General features: G+C 40.0%; 1 non-coding gene across 1 annotated transcript; it reads right to left on the minus strand.

Annotated features, from left to right (window-relative positions):
* Window positions 1-3,062: 3,062 nt before the first annotated feature.
* Window positions 3,063-3,164, minus strand: LOC129325353 (U6 spliceosomal RNA). Its single transcript, XR_008596606.1, has one exon. It is a non-coding gene; the product is annotated as a U6 spliceosomal RNA (small nuclear RNA).
* Window positions 3,165-18,775: the final 15,611 nt, after the last annotated feature.

The raw sequence follows: 18,775 nt of genomic DNA on the forward strand, positions 1-18,775 counted from the left end.
CAAGGCCTAAAACCCAGCACACACAATACATATAGTAATGTGAGGACAAATGTAGATAATGGCAGGACATATTTCCTCAGGAGCAAGTGGTGGGTATGGAGGATATGAACAGATTTGTCTTGAACATTTCATTTGGAATGGAAGGCAGAAAAAGATAGCTATTGTAAATACTGAGTAGGGGAACTGGGTAAGCCCTTAAGATTACACCTTTTTCTCTTACAAAGCCTGTTTTCAGTTCACAGCCCTGTATGTAGAATAGGGTTGCCAACCATCTGGAAAAAGAAATATCTTGCCCCGTGTGCATGCATATGTGCTGTCAAATAGGAACTGACTTATAGCAACCCCAGCAAGGGGTCAAGGCAAGTGAGAGGCAGAGATGATCTGCCATTGCCTTCCTCTTCTGAGTCTTCCTTGGTGGTTGCCCATCCAAGTACTGACCCTGCTTAGCTTCTGAGATCTGACTAGATCAGGCTATACCAAGCCACCTTCCCTCCCCTAACAAGGGCTTAGCAGGCTGTTATTTACCAGGTGAATGTTATTTATCTCCAGAGGCTTAATGCTTCACTATCCAATTTCTCACATTAAGCCTCTGTTAAGGAAGCAAGACATTTCGGTCACCAAATGTTGGAAATTCTTAGCAATGGTGGGGTTTCTTACCCCTAAGATTATTTTCAGCAGGTGCACCTTGCTGTACAGGGGTGAGAAGCTGCAGCCGCTCTACTGCCATTGCTTCCCCAGCATAGAACCTTTTGAGGTGAAAACCTACTTCCAGTTCAGCCTTCAGGCTTGCTCTGTAGCCAGGGACTCTAGCAGCTTCAGCCACAAGTCTTGCAGAACAAAATGGCTATTCCCTTATGAAACAGCAAATAGAAGAGGGAAAAAAACAATCCACAGGGAATACAATACTAGTCTACAAAATTACAAAAATGTATTCAGAGTGCAAAGGCTACAAAATTTCATCACTGTGTTCAAATAAATACTCTTAATACAATTTCCAGGCACATACATGAACAATACAATACTTTTTACATAATCATATAGGGCACATTGCAGTGGACATCCACAGTTTCCACAGTCTTTTTGAAATAATTATAACAATTCTTTCCAGGGCTCCCCTTGGCAAGTGAATGGTGAAGCCCAGCCGTGAAGCAGACTCCAACCCACGCTCAATCTGGGGCCGGCTATCTGTGGCAGATATCGGAATCCTTCCAATGTATTCAAATCCTGCATGCCCAAAACATAAACTTGAAAATCTCTTATGCGCATAAGAGATTTTCAAGTTTATGTTTTGGGCATGCAGGATTTGAATACATTGGAAGTTTCCTTTTCTGCTGTAAAGCATTCCACACGCTCCTGATGAAGGATTCCGATATCTGCCACAGATAGCCGGCCCCAGATTGAGCGTGGGTTGGAGTCTGCTTCACGGCTGGGCTTCACCATTCACTTGCCAAGGGGAGCCCTGGAAAGAATTGTTATAATTATTTCAAAAAGACTGTGGAAACTGTGGATGTCCACTGCAATGTGCCCTATATGATTATGTAAAAAGTATTGTATTGTTCATGTATGTGCCTGGAAATTGTATTAAGAGTATTTATTTGAACACAGTGATGAAATTTTGAAGCCTTTGCACTCTGAATACATTTTTGTAATTTTGTAGACTAGTATTGTATTCCCTGTGGATTGTTTTTTTCCCTCAGCCACAAGTCTTGGCAGAGAACAATTACTAATGGAGAGCACTAATACCCAGTGAGAGAAGACAACTTCAGTGCCAAGACATAATGCTCAAGTGACATCCCTCCTATACAGGCCTTGAGGAGGAGACAGAGAATAGTTTTTGAGGGCTCACTTAAAGCTATATACATATGTATACATTAATTAAATAAGAGCCTTCACAACCTCTGGTTGGTCAATCTACACGTTTGTTAAAGGGGCAATTGGGGTATTTTGATGGGGCTCCTGTGCTTTAAACACCCCCTCCTGCCCCCCGTCTGTGTAACAGGCTAGATTTCATGTGGGAGCTGTCTTGGACAGAAGCTTGACTCCCCCTTGCCTGTTGTGTGTTTAGGGTATATGTGAATTGGGTGTTTATTTTCAAGCTATAGATTGTCAATCTGGTGCTATATATTCAGTCTGCGTTGACTCAGGATGCCCAGCTATTCCATTATAGATAGGGGCTGATTTTCAGCTGTAATCTCAAATGCAATTCATTTTATTTTGTACTCTTTGTGAATATGTAGGTCTGAACAGATGTTGATCAGGAAGGATGCCTGCTGCTGTGGACCTGCTACATCATCATGCCTTTATTTCCCCTATTTGAAAAGCCTTTATGTTGTAATTTAGATATGGATTTGCTAATCCTTTGCCCTAATGGGACAGTCCCACTAATCAGTATGTTGGTGAAGCATCTTACATACTGGGCTGCACACTACTGGGTGCAGAAATAACTGGCCTTGCTGTGTTGGTCGGGGAAGTTAATTCTAGTATATTCCATAAATGTGTAGACAGAAATTTTCAGAAGGTGCAGTTGACCATGCAATGATAAGGAAAACTGTTACATGTGGCAGGGTAGCAAAAACAAATGGGCATGTAGTTATCCACTGCTGGACCCAGACCTCCTATTAGATAAGTAGCAGAGGTGGCCAGTGGTGCCTTTTATCAGCTCCAGTTGGTGAGTCAGCTGCAGCAGAGCAGGAAAGGTCTTGGCACTATGATGCATGTCCTGGTAATATCTAGATTAGATTACAGAAATGCTCTTTATGTGGGGTACCCTTGAAGACTGTCCAGAAGGTGTAATTGGTACAAAATGCTGAGACCAGAAAGTTGACTGGATTGTAGGGACCATATCACTCCAGTCTTGTTCCATCTGGGACCAATTCAAGGTGCTGGTATTGATTTTGAAAGCCCTATATGGCTTGGTACCAGCATACCTGAAGGACTGCCTTCTCCCATACCAACCTATCCAACTTCCCTGATCATCTTCTCAGGCCTTGCTTTGGGTGGTCCGGCCATCTGAGGCTAGATGGGTGGTAACCTGGTAATGGCTCCAAAACTTCAGGACTCTTTATTACTGTTTTTGTTTCATTTGGTGTCATCCTTGTGCAGGGGCCATGCTAATCTTCTCTGTATTGTTCCAGTTTTTGTATAGATGTTACTGAAGCCAGTATCCTTAAGGTGGCAAAAATTGTGCTTTAGCATGCAAAATAAGGAACCAGCTGGTATAATAATTTAATAACTTTATTGCTTTTAGCAAGGCTATGAATTCCTTACAGCATGTATTTACTTCTTTTATGCCTTCCTAACTTGTTTGTTATGCTCTGATCAATGATCACAACAAATAAACAGTTTCATTTGGTGTCCCCCCCAGTAAACTCTTATTGGCCATCCTCCCTAGTTGTGTGCTAGTTTATATGTCTGCATGTTTTTATTGTGTTTATGTATACATTTTATTTGTTACTTTATTTGTTTAATATCTGTTGCTTACCATGTTGGGGACCCTATTGGGGTAGAAAGGCAGCTTATCTTTTAAATAAATAAATAAATAAATAAATTGATTTAATCCTTCCTCTGGCAACTGGAGATCGTGTAAGGAGAGTTCAGATTGGGCAGGGGTGGTGATATAAAGACAGGAAAATGATACCAAAGCTTCCCAATCATTAGATAAATTTTGCAGTGTAAGAGAATTGTCAGGCCTTTCTTCACACATGGTTCCTCCAGTCATTACAGGCTTAATGGTATGGAGAGGGCTTTCTTGATTTTTTATAAGCAACAGTCAATCTTCCCTTTTTCCTGATGTAACATTAGCTAGAAAGGGAGGGAATAGAGCAATAAACTACTATTTAGCACACTATTCTTCTGATAGTACTTGAGCAGACTTAGAGGGAAAGCTTCATTGAATTTTGTACCCAAGTTCTTACAGTGGGAAGTTTTAGTGGCAAGTAAGACATGGTGGTTGCTTAATTCTTGCTAAGTTGGCAACTTAGCCATCTAAGTTAGAAAGGTTACTTTGCCCCTGGAGATATGTGCTACATGTGGCAGCTGTCTATACTAAGTATGCTGGATGAATCTGTGTGCACTTTAGCAGCCCTAGGAGTCTAGATAGGTTTCCTATATTAGATTATTTGATTGCTGGCAAGAGGTATACCTCAACAATGTTTTAGGTTCATTGTAGTCAAGTACATAAGTGATACTATTAGAAAATCTCTGCTTCCATTTTAATCTTTTATTAAAGCATAACTATATTGCATTCTTAACACTGACTAATCTTAACATTGACTAATTCAGCAGAAAATTATACCATCCCTTAACTCTTCCATAGATCATTGGTGATGATAGAAAGTGCTGTTTAGCTTACTTATGGAAACCCCTGCTGGAGCTTTCAAGGCAAGAGAATAACAGAGGTTGTTTGCCATTGCCTGCTTGTGCATAGCGATCGTCATCTTTCTTGAAGATCTCCCGTACAACTATTAACAAAGACAAATCCTGCTTAGCTTCCAAGATCTGATGAGATTGATCTTGCCTGCTCTATCCAGGTCAGGGTACATAAATAAAGGAGAGTAAATACACAAACCCTTAAAAGTATCTTACCCAAGGATAAGCAAAGAACCCCTTCTGAGAAGCCCCCAATCAATTCAACTTCCCATATTTATAAGGTTTTAAAAGCTATCTCCTAACAATAGCTAGCTGTCCCACTGAGAAGGGCACACATTCTTGGCTAACTATCTTATAACTTCATTATTTTATTCTGGGTCTCTAAACTGCCTTTTGGCATGTTTAGCTGAGAAGCCACACCAGCTCTGTTGCTGGTTTGCAGAAACATCCTCCATGACTTTTTTTGGGTTAAGTCCAGCAACTGTTCCCCTGTCTTTCTGGCCATATCCATGACAATGCATACACTGTGCAGGATGGATTATATTAGGTGTTCACAACCTTGTTAGGCTATTGGACACATTTGAAACTTTGAAATACAGTAGTGTACACCACAAGAAAATGAGTGCCACAGGAAGTGGGAAAGTGGACCCATCACAGAATGGCTGCTGTGGAGGGTGCCCCAAAAAACAGGTCAATGAAAACCTGCTAAGCATAAAATAATCTAGGCGAGATTCCTCCCCAAATTTTCCCCTCCATAGGCAAGACCCCCAAATTTTCAGGAATTTTCCAGGGTGGAGTTGGCAATCCTAGCTTGTTCCTATACTAAGGATCTCACTGCGAGAGACTGGGTTGGAAAACCAGGAAATCCTATTCACAACATACCATTAGCATGAACTTCCTAGGTGGCTTTAGATAAATCACAGTCTCTCAGATTCCGCCTACCTCTTATAGTATGGGGGTGATAAACCTGACCTATCTTACTGGGCAGGATTATGAAGGATGTGTGAGGATTATGAAGAAGATTTATATATAGCACTTGGAATACCTTAGAGTGTTGCATGAATGCTAACCACGTTATATTTCCAACTCCAACCCTGAGAAAGTTTCTTGTACTTAATTCTTGCTGACATGTCTGGGACAAGTTAATTGTTACTAATTTAATTTAAACGGGACTTAGGCACTAATTAATTAAATGGACTGGATCCATTTAATGCCACTAAGCATTTTTATTCCAAATGAAAGTTGATGTTTCAATAGAGTAATTTTAAAAGCAGGCATGTTAGCAAGAGGAGATCAGAAACGGGCAAATCGAAAGTACGGATGCTTTGATAACTTCACTGGACATTTTAACAGTTTCTTCCAGTAACACCAATAACTACCTTTTGCCTTTAGGCTGTGTACTTCAGTCATTCTTGTTCCATGAAGATGACATAATTAGAACGGCAATATCAATAGTTGTAACTTTTTTTAATTTGCACCAGCCATGGTGTTACACCAGAAAGTACTATCTCATTACAGTTCTGTAAGAAGTTATTGATGGCTTGATTGAAGCTCTCCTTTTATTATTTCAATAGATTTTTCATTCCTGTTTTGACATGTAGTGACTATGTCTTTCTTTGGTTTCATTCTTTCCTCCCCAGTATGTTTAGCCTGATTTAAACATAACGCTGAGGCAAAAGAATTCACCTGCCTGACTTTTCTCTCCCCTAGCGTCTTGTTTAAAATTGAGCTGCCACCCACACAAATCACCTATGGTTTAGTGCTCCAATGTGACACTTACCCAGGCTACCTGTCTCTGGCATACCCTTGAGAGAGTGGATATCTTGAAGAACATTGTTCTCCTCACTTTCAATGGAGTTCAATTAATTCTTGCTGACTCTGTAAAGAACCTAGGGGTTATACTGGATTCAGCACTCCTGCTAGAGAAGCAAGTACATGCAGTTACACTAAATGCCTTCTTCCAACAGAGGGCCAAGCTACAAGTGATGAATGACACAGGTTGGACACTTGTCAACTTCCCTCAAGTTTTGATGGGAAATGTAGGCATCCTGGTTTTGCAGCTTGGCTGTCCAACTGCTGTCCAATGGACTTTTCAACTGTCACTTGTCCAACATTCTGCCAAGCTGCCTACATTTCCCATCAAAACTTTAGGGAAGTTGACAAGTGTCCAACCTGTGTCATTCGTCACTTGTAGTTTGGCCCTGAGTCTAGTCCAGAAAATGGCTCCCTACCTTGACATAGCTGATCTCCCCATATTGACCCATGCCACGGTAACATCCGCTCTTGTAATGCACTCTACATAGGTCTCCCTTCATATTCAACTCCAGTTGGTACAGAACGCTGCAGCTCAGCTGTTATCAGAAGCTAGATGGAACATGCATATTACTCCCATTCTTCAATCACTCCATTAGCTACCCACCAGTTACTAGGATCAATCCAAGGTATTGGATATCACATACAGAGCTTTTTGTGGCTTTGACCCCTCATATCTGAGGAACCACCTCTCTCCCTATGCTCCACCATGGCAGCTTTTCTCATCTGAACAGGGCATTTTGCAGGTACCACCTTGCAAATAGGCAAAACCAACAACTGCCCATACATGCTCATTCTCTGTTGGGCCCTACCTTATAGATCAGCCTGCTTGATACAGTTTGGAAGGCACCCACTCTCCTGGCTTTCTGCAAGTTATGCAAAACTGAATTATTCAGGAGAGGTTTTTTACCCAGTTAGGAGGGCTGTACTGTAATGAAATGGTTCAGACAGATGCTTTGGTAAAGCATCTGTAGACTATACTACTGTGTACTGTCTGCTCCTACTACTTAATTTCTACATTAACATGGCATGTTTAACTGCTTATGCTTTGTTTCAGCATTGTTTTAACTCTATATCTTGAGTATTAGTGAGGAAAGGGTACTATAACTAATCTAAAATAAATTAAAAAATCAATGCTAAGTCCATGCAGCTACTTTGCAGTTTAAGTGAGATGCTGGGAAGTCTAAAGTGGGACACGGAGTTCTTTTGTTTTGCCAGTGTCATGTTTAAGTCAGACCTCTTGGAGTTGAGTGTACAAAGTTGCCTGTGGTATGTACTGGCATGAGTATCAAAACTTTTAAAATATAGGGACGCAGAGTTACACCCTTCTAAATCCACTGAAGTCCTCTGGCAAGCACTTGCTGGGTTTTTAGTTCTGTCATTAGCACTCATGAATAACTGGTAATGAATTGGGAAAGTTCCTTTTTTAAATTGTGATTTCTTTGTAAGTATTTTTGATAATTGTTCCATTTCAGTTTTTTAATATATTGTATAATATACTTTTATTGTCTGTTCATATGAATTGTTTTTTATCACGTGGTAACTGCCCAGAAAAAGGACAACAGAAATGGGATGGAAACACTAGTACCCCCATTGCAGATAAACTTCAACTGTGGAATATTTCCTCCTTAGAACTTGATGGACATTTCCCTTTGAAATTTGTATATTCAATATCTTTACATTGTGTACTTTACTTGTAACTCAAGGGACTGTCACTTTATATTTACAAGCATTGGTCACTTTCTTACCTATATTAATTGATACCCATTATATATGAGCATATTGCACTTTATTATTGTACTTGATTATTGCAGTATCATTGTAAGTTTGTGACCAAACTTATTGAATGTTTGATTAATTGTCAAGCCTCTGAGTTTCTTTGTGGCAGTCATGTTATATGGTTCAATGAATATATGAGACTGAAAACATAATTTAATATTGTTTATTTCTTTATTTAGATACATTTTTTCTTTGTTTAGTTAGTTGTTCATGGTGCCTGTGCTGCTTTTACTAACTGGTAATGAAGGCTACAGATTTGGGAGGGGGGAGGAGATCAAAGCAGTACAATTCCCTTCAACATAGTCATGGACATCAATGATCAAAGTCACATGTAAGAGTGGCTCAGTCCCTGTGAATGTGCCCAGAGTCCATAAAACTAAACTAATGATACTTTGATGTGTCGAAATCTGCAATATAATCACTCTGTCAATACCACCCCTACCCCCAAGTTAGCAAGAGGGTAGTAACTGGCTAACTCATCTGTTTTTGAATGTAAAATATGTATATGTATCTTTGGATGCATCTTGAAGTTTTGCATTCAAGAAATAAAGAAGTGGTTCTTACAATTGGATACATTAGACAAATGGAGAGCTGCACCATGAATGGAGACCAAAGAAAAGTCATCCAAAGCTGTGACAAAGAAGTGACCTTTCTGAAATTATAGTTGTGGGCATCGTGTGTGCTAGCATCAAAGTACAGTTTTATGTTTGGTTTCAGAATAAAAGGAAAGGGGGAAGAATAATGTCAAATTCAATTTGTTGCTTAGCAATACTACAGGGTTATGTTGAAAAGGGCTAGTTCTATTATTTGCAACAACAGAACACTGGATTGAGGTGAATAGTCTTGCGTCCCTATGAGGGTGAAAGTACATTAATACAGTTCATTGTACAGTATAGAACTGGGCCCAGTCATACAATTCCTTTGTCTTGTTGTTGGTATGGCTTTGTCAGGAATGAGAATCTACCATTCAAAATAAGGCAAAAGAGTAAAATTGCCTAACATACAATGTTTTTTCTTTACATAAATATTGCCTAAATGCGATAAATCAAAGTAGGTTGATGACAAAATACAGTATAACTCCAATATATGTTAGGTCCACTTCATAATGTTATGAAAGTGTAAAGATTTTATTAGAATTTTTATTTTATGTTTTGGTTGTAGTGTAACAGCATTTGTCAAGACAGAGGTGCCTTATTTTTGTTTTAATTTAAATATTTTAATATATATGTTGTGGCACTCAAAGGAGAAAAGGGACAAGAGGTACATGGGAATTAGGAAATATAATCCAAATGAGAAAGTTCTTCATACAAATATCATCCAGTGTTTGAATGTAAATGCAGAAACTCATTATTTAAAACCCTTTGAGAAATGTGTAAAAACCAAACCAAAAATGAGGTTTATTATTCTTCATCAATATATATAATTCTCAATATGACAATTTGTGTATACTTAAATCCAGAGACTGGAGCCATGAACAGACAAGGTAGATCTTTCTACAAACCTAAAAAATGTTATAGGTTTGCAGAAAAATCTGAAATCTTAAAAAAAAAAATATAACAGAAGCAGCTATTGTAGCTTTAAGAAATGAAAGCCTCTCAGTGGCTGTTACTAGGCAACTGTGACAGTATTGTCAGAATTCCAGGAGTCAGTTCTGTCAGTAAAAGGCAGTGGAGGATTCAAGGCCCTTTCCAGGAATATGTTGTCCTTTGAGGGACAACTCACCAGGGCCACGAGCAACCACTGGGAATATTGATACTACATAACTTGCATAATTCACCTTGGGTTGGCTGCTTGCTACTGTTCAACAGCAGCCCCCACCCCGACCCCGGAAGCCAGTGTGGTATAATGTTTAGACTTTCACATTAGGATCTGAGGGATCCAAATTTGAATCACTACTAGGAGTGTACATCAAGATTTTTTTTCCAGTTTCATGAGTTTCAGTCTGTTGAGAATGTGTTAACTGCACATGTACAAAGAGACATTATTCTTTTCAGAGGTGAGGTGGGGAAATGAGGTTCTGGGGCAGCTGTTTTGGTGCTTAACCAAAAACAGCATCAACCATTAGTCCCCCCCACCTAGTCTAAATCATTAATGCACTTGTGCACATTGGTCTCTTTGCCCCTTCCCGCCAACAGTGTTAATTAATAATGTAATGTCTCTCTCCCCTTGGAATCTGATTGGTACTGTTCAAGAAAACAAACAGCCACCCTATGAGGCGAGACCAGTGCCTGCCTCTGCTGGAAGGTATGAACGGAAAAGAAGCACACAAACTTTTTGGCAGGAGGAACTCGTTACAATTTTGTTTCCCAGATTTGGTTCAGCATTCCAGAAGCTGCTTTAACAAGCCAATCCTATGATTTCCAAATGCAATTTTGGCTCATTTTTTCCATTATGCACCTCTAATTACTAGTCTGTTACGGAAGTTCAGTGGGTGACCTTGCATCAGTTAAACGTTCTCAGCCTAATTTATTTCACAAGTTGGTTATGATGATAAAATAGAGGCTAGGAGAATGATGTTTTGGGTCCTTATTGAGGAGAAAGGCCATTTCCCCACATCTTAAAAAGTAGCACCTCACTCAAAGAACACTGGCGGCTTCTTTGCACAATTTCTGATGTCACTCGGATGCAGCAGTGATGATGATTCCTTTTTCGTGGCACCTCTAAAACAGAATCATCATTGCCTGCATCCAGGTGATATCAGAAATCATGTGAAGAAGCTGCCAGCATTCCATGAATGGGGCATTATTTTTAAGATGTGAGGAAATGGACACAGATGGAGTATAAAAGAAGTAAATAAATAATAAATATAGCTGAAGTTGGGGACAGATGAAAAGGTTGGTTGGTGGGTGTGAAGGAGAGAAGGAAGCAGGGAAAGGAGAGGGGATGGTGGGTTACCAGGAACAGGGAAAAGGGGAAGTTGGAGAAGGAGATACAGCGGAAAATGCAGTACCCCTACAAATCCTTGTGTATTCCACACCATACAAGGCCATCGTTTTCCTGGGGAGAGGCTGCCAAGAGGAGGGAAGGAAGGAAAACTGAAGACAGAGAGGCAGATAAAGGTATGTGGGAGGGAAAGAAGGGAGCAGGAAAATGGGAGATGCTATGGAACTTTCAGAGAAACGAAAGAAGAAATAGTGGGGAGAAGCAGGTGAGATGCCTGCCTCCCATAAGTCTTCCAAGTCCCTCAATTGTGTATATATATAATTTTCTTTAAATATATTTTCTATTCTTTTTCTTGTCATTCTGATTTACTTAATAGTATGATATGGTTGACTATGTTATTCATACTTTTAGACTGCCAGAACACGCATGAACCATTTAATGTGGGCTGTTCTGGAGCTTATGATATATGTGTATCTTTGTGTGTAAGCCTGTGGTGAAATGATAACAGGAAGATACATAAATATACATCTGTTCCAGATATTTAATTAGCTCATACTTCTCAGCCATGTTCATATAAAATTCTCAAACTGCACTTAATATGTACATTTTTCCATGAGGCGATCAGTAATAAACATCTTAACCATCACCTCTGTTGGTTCATTTTTTGTGAAGTGAACATTGTAAACATGTGTGATGAACTGCACTTAACAGCAAGTTTCTGCAGTGCAGCAAAATCAGAGAGTTGAGAGGGGAAGGGTTAACTATACCCTAGAATGGGAAGCTTGAGTGACAGGCTGCTCCCTCTTCTCTGACTGGTCAGTGCCAGCTGAAAAAAACAACAACTATATGATCAACCGAGTGCTGAGGAGTGGGGTTTTTAAAAAATTCTATACCAGAGTTTCTGTCAGAACCAGTCAAAAAGCAGTCAGTTGGTTTCTGACAGGATTTGGAGTCAGAGAGTCTGACAAGAAAAGTCAGACAGGTTTACCTTTAGAGTGAAGTAAGAAGACTCTTTTGCTTTAACTGTAGTCTTACTGTCCTGAGGAAGACTTCTATCTAAGAACTCAAAGTCTAAGCATCAGCATAAGCTGAAGTACGCTTTACACAGACACCAGAAAACTGAGAGGGTTTTGGGTGAGAATCATCGGGTAGTGGGTTGAGACTCCCTTTCAAGCAAAAAAGAAGAGGAATTATGTCTTCTGAGGAGAACAAGATTAATTCCTGCCCATTTTCGAAGGCAGTTTGGCTCTTAGGAGGACTCCAATCTGTTGTGAAGCGAAAACAATTTTAGACTACTCAGGAGATAGAGGTACCCTCTAGTTTCAAGAAAAGAGCAAGTTAGGTGCACAAAGAAAGTGACTAGCTCCAGAAAAACTTAACTGTCATAGGAAACTTCCAGAAGAATATGGCCCTCCCAGCTGGCAAGAAAGGCAGCTAAAGTTGGGGGCTGGGTTTGCCACCCCGAAAAAAGAAAGGGCTGCTGGCCCCTTCCCAGGCATCCAGGTATTGGCTGGGGGGAGGAGCCAAGGACTTATAGGTCAGTTGCTCCACTCCTACGGCCTTCAGTTGTGCTTGTGCTTGGCCCACCCACCTCTCCCTAAGTGCAGTGCAGGATTATCCAGTTGCTGTTTATCAGGGCCAGGTAGGAATTTTTCTTCTCCCCTAATTGGCACAAAGGGGGAGTTGTTTTTCGCCTACTTTTTCACTGCTGGAGGTATTAATTATTGGGTGTGATGGTACTGTAAATAGTTTGGTCACTGGCAGGATAGGATGGAACTGAGTAGACTGGTGACCCCTTGGCACATTCCCATTAGTCGGGAATTGAGGTCTGTCAGGAATGGCTGGTGAGGCTGCATGGCTGTCAGCTGCAAGGGCAGACTGCCTGGTGGGAAGCCTGGACAAGGCTGCCCCCAGGCTCCACGGCTGTTGGGGACTGGAGATTTGAAGGGGAACCACTTGCCTGGCTGCTGGGTCCCAGCCATGCTTTGGATGGAACACCCCTGGGGCAGAAGGGGCTCACCCAGACAGGTCAAGGTGGAGGTCCAGGGGGACCCCAGGGCTTGACCTGTACTGCTAGTTAGATACCTTGCCATGATGACAGTTTATGTTATAATTAATAAAGTGGTCCTAAGTTAAACCCAAAACTGGTGTCTGCCTTTTATTTTGACTGAGTGTGTGTGTGGGGGGGGAAGCATTGTTGCTGTCACTAAATTACTAAGTAAAACACCTCTCATTGTTAAGAACCAAGAATATATGGAAATAAGCTTCAAGGATAGTATTTTGCCTGTAACACAAAGTGTATGCTGTCATAAAATTTTAACTGTTTTTCCAACCCTCCTGACTACACTTACTCAATCCCTGCCTGTGAAATTACTTTGTTGAATTTTGAATGTTAAACAGTCTCTAGTGCCATTTCCAAGCAAAAGAGGAAGAGGACTCCTGCTTTTCCCCATCAAGTACCTAGGCTGGACTAAAAGCCAAAATTATATCTGTGAGTTAGGGTGGGACAAAAAGAGTTTCTAAACCTCAAATATTAACATGCTACTTGGGGCAGCTCAGTCAAAGCAGAAAAACTGAATTTTGGTAGGAAAATCTGCCTCACAGTGGGAGAGTGAAGGGGGAGTCTGTCATAACATGTCAAATGCAATATGAACAGCAAAAAAACTAGTCCCTGCCACTTAATGCACATAGTTTTCCAAACAGGTCATCATCAAATTTCTCTTTCATTCCATGTCACTAGGAAAAAAATATAGAGAATAGAATGTAAAGTGGGAATGTATAATTGTCCAGCTGTCTAATTTGCAGTGTGTTTGACAAGTTTGTTGCTTACACTGCAGTGACAATGTGCATGCAAAAAAGTTAGCCAACCATTTATGAGCTGTCAGTCAAAACTCAAAAAGACTAAGCTTTCAGGGATATGTTGTTCCCAAGCCTTCTGCCTTTATGCCTCTAACTACAATGATAGAAGAGAGCATCTGGTTGCTCTTATTCCTTTCAAAGTCATAGCAAATATGGCTTAGGTAAATTTGATGGGATATTTTGGCCCTTAGGATATAAAATGTGTTCATTGTCTCTTGTGTACATTTGTATTTAATCCATCTGTTCAAGAATGTCTCATATTTTAGAAGTTATAGGTTGGCATTTGATCAAAGAAACTCCCATGAAAGATTTCCCTCCCAGCCCATTTGAATCTCTACAAAGCACGCTAACTTTTTTTCTAAAAATAGCAGTAGACAAATGGGAAATTCATTGACTACAACTCATGGTGACTTGAATTGAAAGAAAATGAGCAGGGAGCTTTGATTTCAGGCAATTACATGGGTTTGTATATGGTGTGAAGCCAATTTGACTAATTGAATAAAGGGAATGAGTGCAATTCATAAACTGGATATGAGAATTTGAAATGAACTTTTTACCTCAATTGTTAGTCTCAGCTATCATTTAGTTCCAGCGTCATTTAGTTCAAACTGCATTTCCATAATGAAAGCAAGCCCATTAGCCCATCAAGACATTACCTGTTAGGCCAATAGGTGAATCCCTGGCATATTTTTATCTGTTTTCCCACAAGGAAAAGCGAAAGGAGCAGCATGTCAACTATGATGCTATTTCACCAGAAGAGAATTTAAGACAAACAAATGAAACATTTGCAAAATATTTGAATTACTGGTGAATGCATAGGGTCCAAAGATGGAAATCTAGAATCAAATCTTTGTTCGTCTATAGTATTTGGGTGACCTGACAATTCACCATTTGTCTTTTGATCTGCCTCACAGGTTAGTGCTGAGGATAGACTAGGAAAGGCTTTGGTTGGTAATATACAGACACCAGTAGAACATCAGAAAGGAGATACTGGGACTGAGGGAACCATGTGGAGTAAAAGCCATGCAAAATGGGCTGCTGCAACAAGGAGAAAGACATCCTCCCTCCTGCCACATGTATTAATGAAAACTTCACTACCAGCACTGTGGTTAGCTACACATCCCACTGGATTAGTGCAGATTCTATGAGTCATGCCTGCAGAAGCAATCCAGTTGCTCTCATGAGTTTCCACTTACTGGTCTGGACAGTCACTTGTCCTCCTGTAAAGCAAACTTCAAGAATGGCTTGTGTTGATATAACAAGGCCCACTGATGAAGCCAAGAAACCTTACATGTGGTGGCCTGCATGAAAGTAGGTAGGGAGGAAAAAAATTGAAATCAATCCCATGACCTATATAACTTCTCTACACAGTGAGCTTTCAGAAATGTAATTCTGTGGTTGAAATAATATGAGGTGGGCAGAGAGGGAGATGTTTTAAAACAATAAAGAAATGCACAAATTGTTCTCCACTCTTGTTCATGCCCAGTTTCTGAAATCAATATGTGTGCAAATGTAACTTGTTTCATCAATCATTAGGTCACAAACCTTAACAATGTCAATGTGCCATCATTATCCTAATCGATTAAATTACTACCAATGTAATATTTAACAGCACATTTTGCTTAGAACAATGTTTTGATGTATTGATGCAGATTACTAATAGATGTGACCGTCTGCATTGTTAAGGCAACATGAAAGTTTTGAACACTATAGACATAAGTGCAGAGAGTGAAGGAAAGAGAAGCATACAATTGAATGTTGCCCACTTGCCCTATTGAATACTGCAATGCTGTAATGAGAAATGCATTATTAGTACTTGCACAGTGTTATTACAGAGAGGAGTTAGGTTAGCTTCTGATTTGAGTCCTTGAAACACAGAGGAATTTGTTGCCATACAGTTTATTTGTATACACAGAGATTTATCACAGTGAACCTTGCCAAATAGGATGTTCTCTTATTGCCACAAAGAACTATAATTTTAAGTACTCTTTAATAGTTATATATTAGAGTTTGAAATTATCAGTGAGTCAGACTACACTAGAGATGCAAGGTTACCAGCTTTGGTAGGTAACCTCCTGCCCTTTGCCCATGTCTCCCATCTCTGTTTGATAGGCTGGCAGGGGGAAAATGGGTTGACCAAAATGGCAGCACAATGTCACTTTCGGCTACATAACCAGAAGTGATGTTATTGTGGGATGCTCTAGGATTCATCCAAAACTCTTTTATTTTAAACCTTTTACTTTGTAAGCCTTTTCTGAGTTCTTGGTTCTACCAGTATTACTTCTTGATACTTACCTAACTCAGCTATCTGGACCATATATTAAGAATTAAATTTGGCTTTTCTCTGCCCATTGTCTTACCATCATTCAACCTAATTCTATCGGAGAGTTTGAAATGCCTTCAGCATTTGATCTTTATTCTCGGGGTGTGCACCAAGAAAGTTTTCATTATAATTTCTGATCCAGACTTCAGGGGCAGGGGGAGGATTGCTTATTTCTGAGTAGGATATTGCCAGTTTGGGAGTCAATTCCATGTAGTTTTTCTTTGGGAACTTTATTTTTAATGGGGAATCTATTCAAGGGTTTGGGTCAGCTGTCTATAAAAATAATGGCACCAAGTTTGCATAAAAACACAGCCCATTCTCTAATCTAAAGACACCCCTAAGTTTCAAGCAGATTGTGCAAAGGGTGGGGGTCAATTTTACAGACACCCACAGTAGATCCCTCTCTGCATAGCTGCACTTCTCTCTATGCTGATTCCTAAAATGGCTGCAGCCTAGCAGGAGAGTTCTGAATAGAGATGGGCACAAACAGCAGTATGAACAAAAAAAAAAGCCATGAACAGCCCAATCTTCTGTTCATGAACAAGCTGTTCAAGACACCCCATTCTAAACGAACAGGTAGTCGTTGCAAGCCTCATCCGTTGCTGTTCGTCAAGCCAGACAGTCTGGTACCTGCAATCAATTCCCTTGGCAACTTAGGCAGGGATTGTCTGAACTCTGTCTGAACTCCTGCTGTTGCCCTGGAAACCCCAATCTAAGCCCAATTTAGCTTGATAGGCAGTTCTTCCTTTCAAGTATGGAGCTCCAAATTTGTTGCAAGGGAGCAAAGAGCAGGGGGTAGGGGGGTCCCAGCTCTGGCTTAAAGACAGTGGAGAAGGAGATACAGTTGCTGTTGGCATGTTGATAGAGTGCATTGGAGCTTGAATTTTCTTTGTGTGTGGTGGGATAGGGATCTACCCCTTCAAGTTCCAGGGCTGCTGCCAGGCTCCGAGCCAAGCTATTATTTATTATTGGTACCTTTCCTGCTGCCTGCTCAGGTAAGGTTTCTGGGAGTGGTGCAGTAGGGATCTTGACTTGAATGATGGCTGGAGGAGAGCCTGCTGGCCCCCATGAACAGCCCACAAACATGTTCATGAACAGGGCCTTGTTCATGGTTGTTCGTGAGTCCCCGTTCATGGATGGCAACGAACAACAAACATCATGTTCATTTTTTTCTGTTTGTGCCCATCTCTAGTTCTGGATGGGCATTGGCATTTAAAAAGACCCAAACCTTGTCTACATGCATTTCATTTTCATACTCATGCAGTGACTGACTGACAATTTCCACTGAAAACTCTCCATTTGCCATGCTTCCTTATTGTGGTCTGTTTGTTTAACAAAGCATGGAAGGAAATTAGCAAATTTTCATTATTCCCCATGGAAGACTTTGGTGGGGGGCTGGGGAGGTTGTTTTTCAACCAAATGACAAATAAACTGCAGAGGAGTGACTGCTGTCTATCCACTAAAGACCACCCCAGTTTTAAGTGAATTGGACTAAATATTCCAGTTCTATGGACACTGGTTCCTCCAGGCTTTCTACTTCCAAAGAGAAATCCCCACAAAGGAGGGGGTAAGGCAAAGGCAGCTCTCTGCAGCTTGTGATTGGTTGGGAGTGCTCTGTGCTCCTCTCTTGCAAGGATCCAACTGGAAGGAGAAATGCTATTTTCCAGGAAATCAGTAGAATCAAAGAAAAACGTGTGCTTGTGCTGCATGGCTGGTAAACACTGGATTTTTTTTAAAAAAGAAGATTTTTTTCTGAGAGGGGGTTTCAAAATTCCCAAGAATCTTGGATTTGTCTTACTGTTCCAGAAAATAAAGGTAATGATTCAAAACAGCAATTTCTATGTATATCTCCAACACAGGAATTTCATTATACACACCCATATTTATTGCCATGTATGGAATGCCTTTAATAGAATGATACGAGTAGAATAGACTCCTGGTATTTTCTATGTATATGCACACTTAAGATCAACACATAAACCATAGTACAGAAATTTATTTTTATTAGATGAAGAAGTATACAGTTCATGAGCTTTCTTATTCATCCTGTTTTAAACTCTAGATTGAAGGGGATTGCATCTATATCGGTTTCCATCAGTCAAAAGGATGGATGACCAGTCCTGTAAAATATTAGCTAAATGGTAGCTATATTATTTTCTTACATTAGCAAATACATGTAATATTCAAAATGTTCCATAGGAAGAATTGTTCCATTTGATATGCAACAGAGGTATCCTTTAAGGGAATAACATTAATGAGTTTGGAGAATGTAGTCAGAAAGTTTAAGTAAAGAATATTCCACACACTTCTCTGTTAGAACTGCCTTTTCCCTGTCCTAAATTTTAATATTTCTAGAGTCTTATGACATATCATCAGTATTATAGATAACTTTATTTTCTGTGCTGCCCCTATAAAATTGAATACCAGCCCTACTTTTTCTAGCACTGAATTGAAAATTGTGTTGATTCCTATTGCTGCAATAGCTGTATTTCATGCTAGTTCAATCTTCAGTACTTCTTTGAGATGTAATTGTGTTTCTCTTCTTTTTTCTGCTCCCATTTTTGCCCAAATGCAGTGATTTTCATAGTTATGCCATATTTTCTGCTTCTTAATGGATTCCTGTTACCTCTTCCCATGTCTAAATCAATGTTTTTTATGCTGGAAGAATTAATCAACATGGTGCCTTTAAAACTTAGCATCTGTGACAGTTGTCGCATCCTTGATACTGAATACATTTTCAATGTCAATTCT

The sequence above is a fragment of the Eublepharis macularius genome, chromosome 2, assembly GCF_028583425.1.
Source record: "Eublepharis macularius isolate TG4126 chromosome 2, MPM_Emac_v1.0, whole genome shotgun sequence".
Lineage (NCBI taxonomy): Eukaryota > Metazoa > Chordata > Lepidosauria > Squamata > Eublepharidae > Eublepharis > Eublepharis macularius.